At 34.8% G+C, this 8,209-nt stretch overlaps 1 long non-coding RNA gene across 1 annotated transcript; it reads right to left on the reverse strand.

The window, feature by feature from the left end:
• Positions 1 to 4,499: 4,499 nt before the first annotated feature.
• Positions 4,500 to 7,069, reverse strand: LOC127498939 (uncharacterized). The gene is made up of 3 exons (XR_007926003.1): positions 6,903 to 7,069; positions 5,640 to 6,671; positions 4,500 to 5,044 (listed from the first exon to the last, which is right to left on the reverse strand). It is a non-coding gene; the product is annotated as an uncharacterized LOC127498939 (long non-coding RNA).
• Positions 7,070 to 8,209: the final 1,140 nt, after the last annotated feature.

Below are 8,209 nucleotides of genomic sequence, written 5' to 3' on the forward strand. Positions count from 1 at the left end.
ATGTAATTAGTTACTGTACTTAAGTATCTTTTTGGCTACTTTGCAGTTGTACTGAGTATCAAATATATTAGCAACTTTACTCTCTACTTGACTACATTTTTAAACAAGTAAATGTATTTTTTACTCCAATACATTTATGATAATGCAATTAAACACTACATTTTACGTGGCACCTAACTTTTTCTGCAGTAGTTTGTTTCTGCAATAAAGAAGCGATATCGCCATGAGGCCGAAACCAACACATCCATTGCATGTAGACTTTGACTATTTAATTTTACTTAACGTTATTTTATTTACCTGCTTAATTGAAGAGACTTTTTTGAAGAATATTGGTTTACTTATGGCCTTTTTGAGCACTTGAGTTAACTGAGACTTGAGTGTTTGTTGAGGCTGTTTTGTCGGCCTTGATTTATTGCAATATTGAGGTGTTCAGTTTTATTTTGATTTTAGAAATCAATTGTTTCTTATTTTCACCGGCATGTCTCTTAGGTTTCGAGGACTAGTGCGTCTTCAGTATGAGTAAAATACTTAAGTACTGTTAAAATCAGATACTCTAAGACTGTTTTACTTTTTCTCATATTGGAATTGGTGACTTGTAAAAGAAAGTTTCAGTTCAAACAACAACAAAGCTGGAGAATCTCACGCAGCCAAAATGACTATTGTCAGTAATGGTGTTCAGCCTTACATTGTTCAAACCGGTGGAGAGACTCAGGAAGAAGTTACAACTTATAGAATGCATCTGGACATTTCTGAATGGTTAGTGGATAAATTTATATAGTTGCTGTGGAGTTGATTCAATGCATTGACTAGCATGTGCCGTCATGTTAATCTTTTGTGCAAATCCGGCATTGAATTGACCCTCGTTTGTGAAGCAGTCCAGTGATGGCATGGCAACAACACTCTACTACAACAACTCTTCCTCTTCTCTAAAACAGGGTTTATGTAAATTTTAGGGTTAGTAATGTCACTAACCTGGGAAGAAGCTTGTTGTGGTCCTTAAACAGAGAATTCTTTAAAAGAAAATATCTCCCTTTGGATTGAACTTTGAGCATTGTAACTTTACAGATGTTGTTTATGCTCCAACAGCAACATTACACACGGGACTTGATTTTGTCCATCTAAAATTGGTTGGATTGTTGTGGTTTGCTGTTGTCGTGATCTCATGTGAGTGACAGGTTGTCATCAAAGAATGGAAGAGATATCTTTGTAGAGTGAGGGGAAGTTATTTTGATTTAAAGATTACGAGGGCACATTAATTAAAAAATTGATGTGCATGGATAAATCATTTATAATGAATACTGCAATATTACATAAAAAAAATAACAGTTGGTTATTTTGATTTCATGGTGACTTAACAATTGTCTTTGACCGCTCTGAGTCTCTCAGTGCTTTTTTTGCACTTCTTTTCCAAAGAGACTCAAATTAGATCCTAAGTTTCAACTGGCCGAAACAAAACCACTTCCCTCAGTGACATCAGTGTTATAATATCTTTAGAAGACACATCAGTGTGTGTGTCATTCTGTTTTCTTTAAAAAGGTGATGGTGTTTGAATTCTACATGTATAAAAATATGTCAGTGAAACATGAAAACAGCGGCACTGGTCAGAACACCATGGTGACCCTATAAGGAAGGTTTGACAGAACCGATAAGTTCTGCTTCCTTTCTAGTAAAGTTGCAGTCACGTTTCATTGCTTAGTGAAATTTTGCAGGCTACATTGCTACATTGTTGATCATAGATAATGGACACGAAATTTCACTAAATGATTGTGTTGTAATTTTACCTGTAAAAGACTGTAAAAATGCTACAGTAAGTTCCCTAAATATTTACAGTGGAAAAACTGTAATAGTTACCTCACATCTGTACCATTTTTGGAAGTAAAAAAGAACCAGTCATCTTATAATTTACACTGAAAAGCTGTAAACTGACATTCTCAGAATTCCACTTCACATTTGATGGCTTTTCATTTAAATAATGGTTTCGTCTTAGTTATGTACACTAGGGTTTTATGTGATTAAATAAATGTATGTTAGAAATATGTTAGTATTTACCTCAGCTTTGGCAACCACAGCTGCCAGTGTTTTCTGTAAAAAAAAAAAAAAAAAAAAAAAAAACCTTGTCTTTAACAATACAGCATCCACACCAACGCGATACATTCTGTTTTTTTTTTAATAAACGTGCGCTGCAGTTCTGTCACCTGTTGCTTTAAATGTTTGAGCTCTAAAGCAGGATGGAGTGAATTCTGATTGGTTGTCAATGTTTTTCTTTTATCAGCTGAAAAAAAAGCTCTCATAGAATCAGAATGATTATTTAAACTTTATAGTTATACTTATTACAGTTAACTGAGACAATCTCTGATTGTAAGATTGACTGTCACTGGGGAGTGATGAGAGCCATTGTTGTGGGTTTTTGTAATGCCACACACCGCCTGAGCATTTTCAATTATCTGGGCACGGGTGGGTTTCTGTTTCCAATTACTCTAACCACAGATGAACCATATAACTTTTCACTTCTTGTCAGACATTTTGATTAGTAGGTTATACAAAAAATAAAGAGGGAATCTCTGTAAGAAAAGAAATGAGTGAGGTTTTGAGTAACTTATACAGCTAGGCAATATGAGATCACCTATAGAGTTAACTGACATGGCAGGGGTCCTTGTGAGGTATGAACAGAACTACCGGTGTAATGACACTCTGAACTTAATAAAGAAAAGAAACTTTTCAAGGCCCGTTATTGATAACTTCAGTCAACACAAACAGTGTTCCACCTTAATGTTTACTCAACAGACTGAATGATAGCTTCAAAGAGACAGAGGGAGGGTTACAGACGCTCTCATTCATGTCATCCCAATCTGTCGAGGTTCAGTAGGTATCTCAGCTTAGGGACAAAACACCCTTATTGTTCTGATTCTTCATCAAAGAACATGCATGGTGATCTGACTTTAGTGTTTCTGAACACAAAGAAATCAAAAGTAAAAGATAATTTTCCTTGAACACAATAATAATAAAAATAGTAATAAAAACATTTACTCTGGATTTGTTACAAGTATTGTTATGTAGAGTAAAACAGTGTCATTTTAGTATTATTTATGTATTATTATAGTATGTATCTATATTTCAAATTAGGTTATATATTTTCAGTTTTAGTTTTAAGCTTTAGTATTTTTTTTGTCACTAATTGTTTTTTATATTTTAATATTTCTATATAGCTTTTTATTTTCACTTTAGTTTAACTTTTTTTTTTAAAAAAATTTCTATTGTATTTTATTTCAGCTTTCTTTAAATTACAGAAAACTGATTTGTAATAGTTTTAGTTTTAGTTAACCATAACAACACTGGAATCTAGTCACACAATTAAAGGCTCTTTGTTTGTTTCAATATCTACTCTAAATGATCAAATCAGGGGTCAAATACACTACAAATCATCCCACATTCTCACCTGTTTATGAGCAGCGCACAGGTATGATGTTTACTGTAAATATTCAACACAGCTTAGTCATTTTGTTCACCAACACTTTGGCCCCTATGGAATCGTTATGAGGAACAATACAGTCTTTAATTGATATGGCCAAAGGTAATTGAAACATCTGAGAATAAAGACTCGCATTTATTGACCAAACATCTCGAGTGTGTCTGGAATGTTCATTGAGAGGCTGGTTTAGATACTTCTAAAATACGTGAGCCAAGTTCCCTTCTTGAGTTGTGGGTGGGGTGACCACTTAAACCACTCACACCACTCACTTATACCACTATACCAGTGGCAAAAATACATCAGCATCTCAAAAGTGACTTTATACTCTAAAATACAGTAACAGAAACTCTTGTTTGAGATAAGATTTGCAGGCCAGTGTTTAATTGAGCTTAAAGGGCTCCATGAGGCCTACATAGGGAGCAAATACGCTGATTCATTACGCTCCGAAGCTTCCTGAAGCAGTGTTTTGAAATCGGCCATCACTAAATAAGTCGTTATTTTGTTTTTTTTGGCGCACCAAAAATATTCTCGTCGCTTTACAATATTAATATTGAACCACTGTACTCGCATGAACTGAATTAAAGATGTTTTTAGTACATTAATGGGTCTTGAGAGAGGAAATGTCATTGCTCCCTATGTAGGCCTCACGGAGCCATCGGATTTAAACAAAAATATCTCAATTTGTGTTCTGAAGATCAACGAAGGTCTTACGGGTGTGGAACAACATGAGCGTGAGTAATAAATGACATTATTTTCATTTTTGGGTGAACTAACCCTTTAAATGTACTATAAGAAAAACAGTAGGATGAAATGAACTGATTCAATCTGGATGGCGAGAAAGAAGTGTGTAGGAGGAACTGGAGTTTTGTATCCTGCCTGTTCAGTGTTAAAACTGAAATAATGTATACATGCCCCTTCAATAAACTAGTGTAATACTACAAACTAAATGCATCTATAAAACTCTGATTATAGCATGTTTAAAAACACACCCACTAATATGAATTTGGATAAAAGATGACATACAAACATATACAATCATCCACTTTAATTGTGCATATAGACACATTCTTAACTATTACAATTAATAGCTCATCACAATAATTACAAAAACATTTTGGAGAAAATGGATTACAGTGGTCAAATTCATAGTCTTAATAGAGAAGTTGTGATGAGCCCTATCTAAAACAGTGACTTGATGGCGACAAAACAACTGAGAGCCCAACTGTGTGGTTTTGTTGGGGTTTGGAGGACCCTCTGTACAGTACGCAGTGGCAAATTTCCCATTTTTTCTTTAAAAAAAATCAATTACAAGGCATCTTTCTGTGTGTCTTCTGTCTTCAAGAATTGTGGAAATGTTGGCTCTTCAGGTGACTGTCTGCTCATCTTTGTTCATCTTGGTCATCTAAACATTCTCCAGCCAGTTTAGGATCTACTGTGGATGAAGCCCAGAATGGCTGCTGGGATCAGAAGACTCAGCATGGTGGGTAACAGACCTAATCCTGCGTCGCTGGCCGAAGGACGAACTGTTTGAGTGGTGGTTGGAGTTTTTACCGTGGTCATGTTTGATGTTTTATCCTACACCAACATAAAAGAGAAGTCAGAATAAAGTAGATTATTGTACAATACTTTAATGAACACTTAAAGAACAATTTCTGGCTGATATGACACTTATAAATAATGTTTATTGCTATAACAAAGTTTAGTCAGGTTGATTTAGCTATTTTTAACAAGATTTTTGTTTTCAAAAAAGACTTTGTCACCACATCACCCATGTTTTTTAAAATACAGTGTATGTTATTTTAATGTTTATTTTGAGTAGCTGCTTGAAAATACACTTTGTATGGTATTATTATTACTGTTGGTATATTCTTAACCAATATTACTGACACTAAGTTGAATTAACACTATAATGATAAGTATTAGAGATGAGGAAAAAATCCACTCTGGCAAAAGACCCAAGCTTCTGCATTTATATGGTATAATGAGAACTGGCGACACCTTTCTTGTACAATCTACATTTTGCATGCACATGCAACAAATAATTACCAAATATATCAAAGTTTATTAAAAATTAATTAATAAAATAATCAAAGATAAATAAGAAAGATGGGAAAATTATTTAAAAAATCATATCTTCTAAGGCAAGAGATGAAAAAATCATATTGCCTACCTGAGATGAAAAGGGTATGGTTATAAGCAGTATCCCAAGGCACAATATCAATATTTTATTCATTTTTATGCCGCCGCCGCCGCCTTCTTCCAGAGAACTTTTCTGTGGGGTAGAGAGTCTGTGTTCAGCGAGGCGAGACAGGAGGGGTGTTTTATACAGTGATTGAAGTGTGACGTGTTTAAACACCTGCCTACCAGTTTAGGAGGATGATCACATCCTCTGTACAGTGCCTTCTGAGGAAGTTGTTTTCAAAATTTCAAATACACTTCGGTCTATACTCCTCTTTTCCACTCTACATACTAAGCATTACTAAAACTTTGTTAAGAGAACACACATTAATACCAAGTTGAATTAAAGATGACATACAAGATATACAATCATCCACTTTAATTGTGCATACAGTACAGACACATTCTGAGAGTGATTACATTGATCACATTCATATAATAAAATTTACACATAAATATCATCATAGAAATGGAAATTGGGCTGTTATTTTAAATGCGCAGTGATTACTGATTTAGTAATTGACTTCTTTAACCTGCTTGACCATAATCAAATATGCTGAGCATATATGAGAAACAAACACTTCCGAGAGTAGTTGCCATTGAGAATGCGAGCCCTAAAACAGTGACTTTGAGACAAAACACTACAAAGAGCCCAAGGGTGTGGTTTAGTTGGAGGACCCTCTGTATAGGGTTGCAGCAGATGTCTGTATTCATTTTCATTAGTTAAAAGTCCATTAAAAAACGAGCTGTTGTTATATAGGGTTATATCTTCATGAACTGTGGAAAAGTTTGCTCTTTGGGTGAATGACTGTCCATTTCGCCACTGTCTCATTCTTGGTCATCTATGGCAAACACTCTCCACCCATCAGTTTAGCATATACTGTGTGTGGATGAAGCACAGGGTGGCTGCTGGGATCAGCAGATACAGTGTGGCTGGCACTGGACCCAATCCTACAGCGCTGGAATTTGTGGAAGTAACAGTGTCTGAGCCACTTTGGTCCGTACGCTTCTCATCAGGGCTCACCTACACCAAACATGAAGGCAAAAGAAAGTGCTTTCATTACAGTGTGATTTCTTAAGTGCTGTGATAACCTGTTTTTGGAGTTGCTTGTAGATCCACTTTGCTATCATTATTGTAATTAATTATATAGATGAAAAACATGAACACAGTAAACAATTGGTGAACAAATCCTTCCACCCTCCTCTAAAAACCTAAGACATTAAATGGGAAAAAAAAGAAAATCATATTGCCTACCTGAGTTGAAAACGGTATGGTTATGATCAGCACCACAAAGCACAATATCCAAATTTTATTCATTTTTTATGCCTGTGTTGTCTTCTTCCAGAGAAGTTTACTGCTGGACTAAGGGTCTGTGCTCAGTGAGGGGGCAGGCCGGAAACCTTTATTCTCAAAGTGACGGCAAAAACTCCGCCCATGATGAGGCAGGTGATGTCTCTTTAGCTGCAGGTGAGATCTCCAAAAGGAGGAGGAGAACTCAAAAAGTGGGCAGGTAGTGGGCGGACCCTACCCCCTAACTAAACAACATCATTAATAATATTTTTTATAATAATAATAAATAAATAATATATTAAAAGATATACATTTCAACGGTGGTTTTTAAGTGACTGAGTAACCATAGCAACAGTACACTCTCGAGCGCTTTCCGTTAAGATAGACAAAACATAAGTAGGTCCACTCAGCACAAGTGAATAGCAAAAACTGCAGCGTTTTGTTTAAAATATATTACAAAAACTGACATTAAGCTTGCTAACTACGGACTACGGAATTAATAAGATATTAATAAGAGTTTCTTATCAAATAATACGATAATATTTGTCGTTTTGTTTGACATAATTTCTATAAAGTGATAAAGACATGAAGAAAGCCCGTACTTTTTATCGGCATAAAGTAGTCTTTATATCGGCAAGACATATGGCCTAATAATTTACACATAGCCTACATAAACACGCGGTAAAATAAATTATATATATATATATATATATATATATATATATATATATATATATATATATATAAAAGATCTAATTGAATTAAATTATGAATTTAATAGGTCAGAAATCTGTTATGTTCTGTTTTATTTATTGTCCTAATGCCTCAGTTATTAACATGATCAAAACTTGATCAATGCCTTAATTCTGCCCTGATTGAAAGGCATTTTAGTATAATTATAAAAATTGTCCATCTTACAGATCTTTAATGACTTTTATGAAGTAAATGTAGAGCATTCTCTATTGTTAGTTATAAGCTACCTCAAAATACCCAGATAGCAAAATACACTCGGGCCGGTTCCTGTTAGATTCACGCCTGCCTGAGATCGGGCCGGGCCGGATGCCTGTGTACTCACGGCCCGATTTACTGGACTGAATATACTTGTTTTTATGTATAGGTACATGCATTTGGCAGATGCTTGTATCCAAAGCAAATCACATTGACTTAGGTTTTGCCTAGGACCATGCTCTACTCTTGAGCTACAGGAATGAGTTTACTCAATTATCCATATATCATTTATATATACATACATATATATATATATATATATA

Source organism: Ctenopharyngodon idella, chromosome 17 (assembly GCF_019924925.1).
Source record: "Ctenopharyngodon idella isolate HZGC_01 chromosome 17, HZGC01, whole genome shotgun sequence".
Classification (NCBI taxonomy): Eukaryota; Metazoa; Chordata; class Actinopteri; order Cypriniformes; family Xenocyprididae; genus Ctenopharyngodon; species Ctenopharyngodon idella.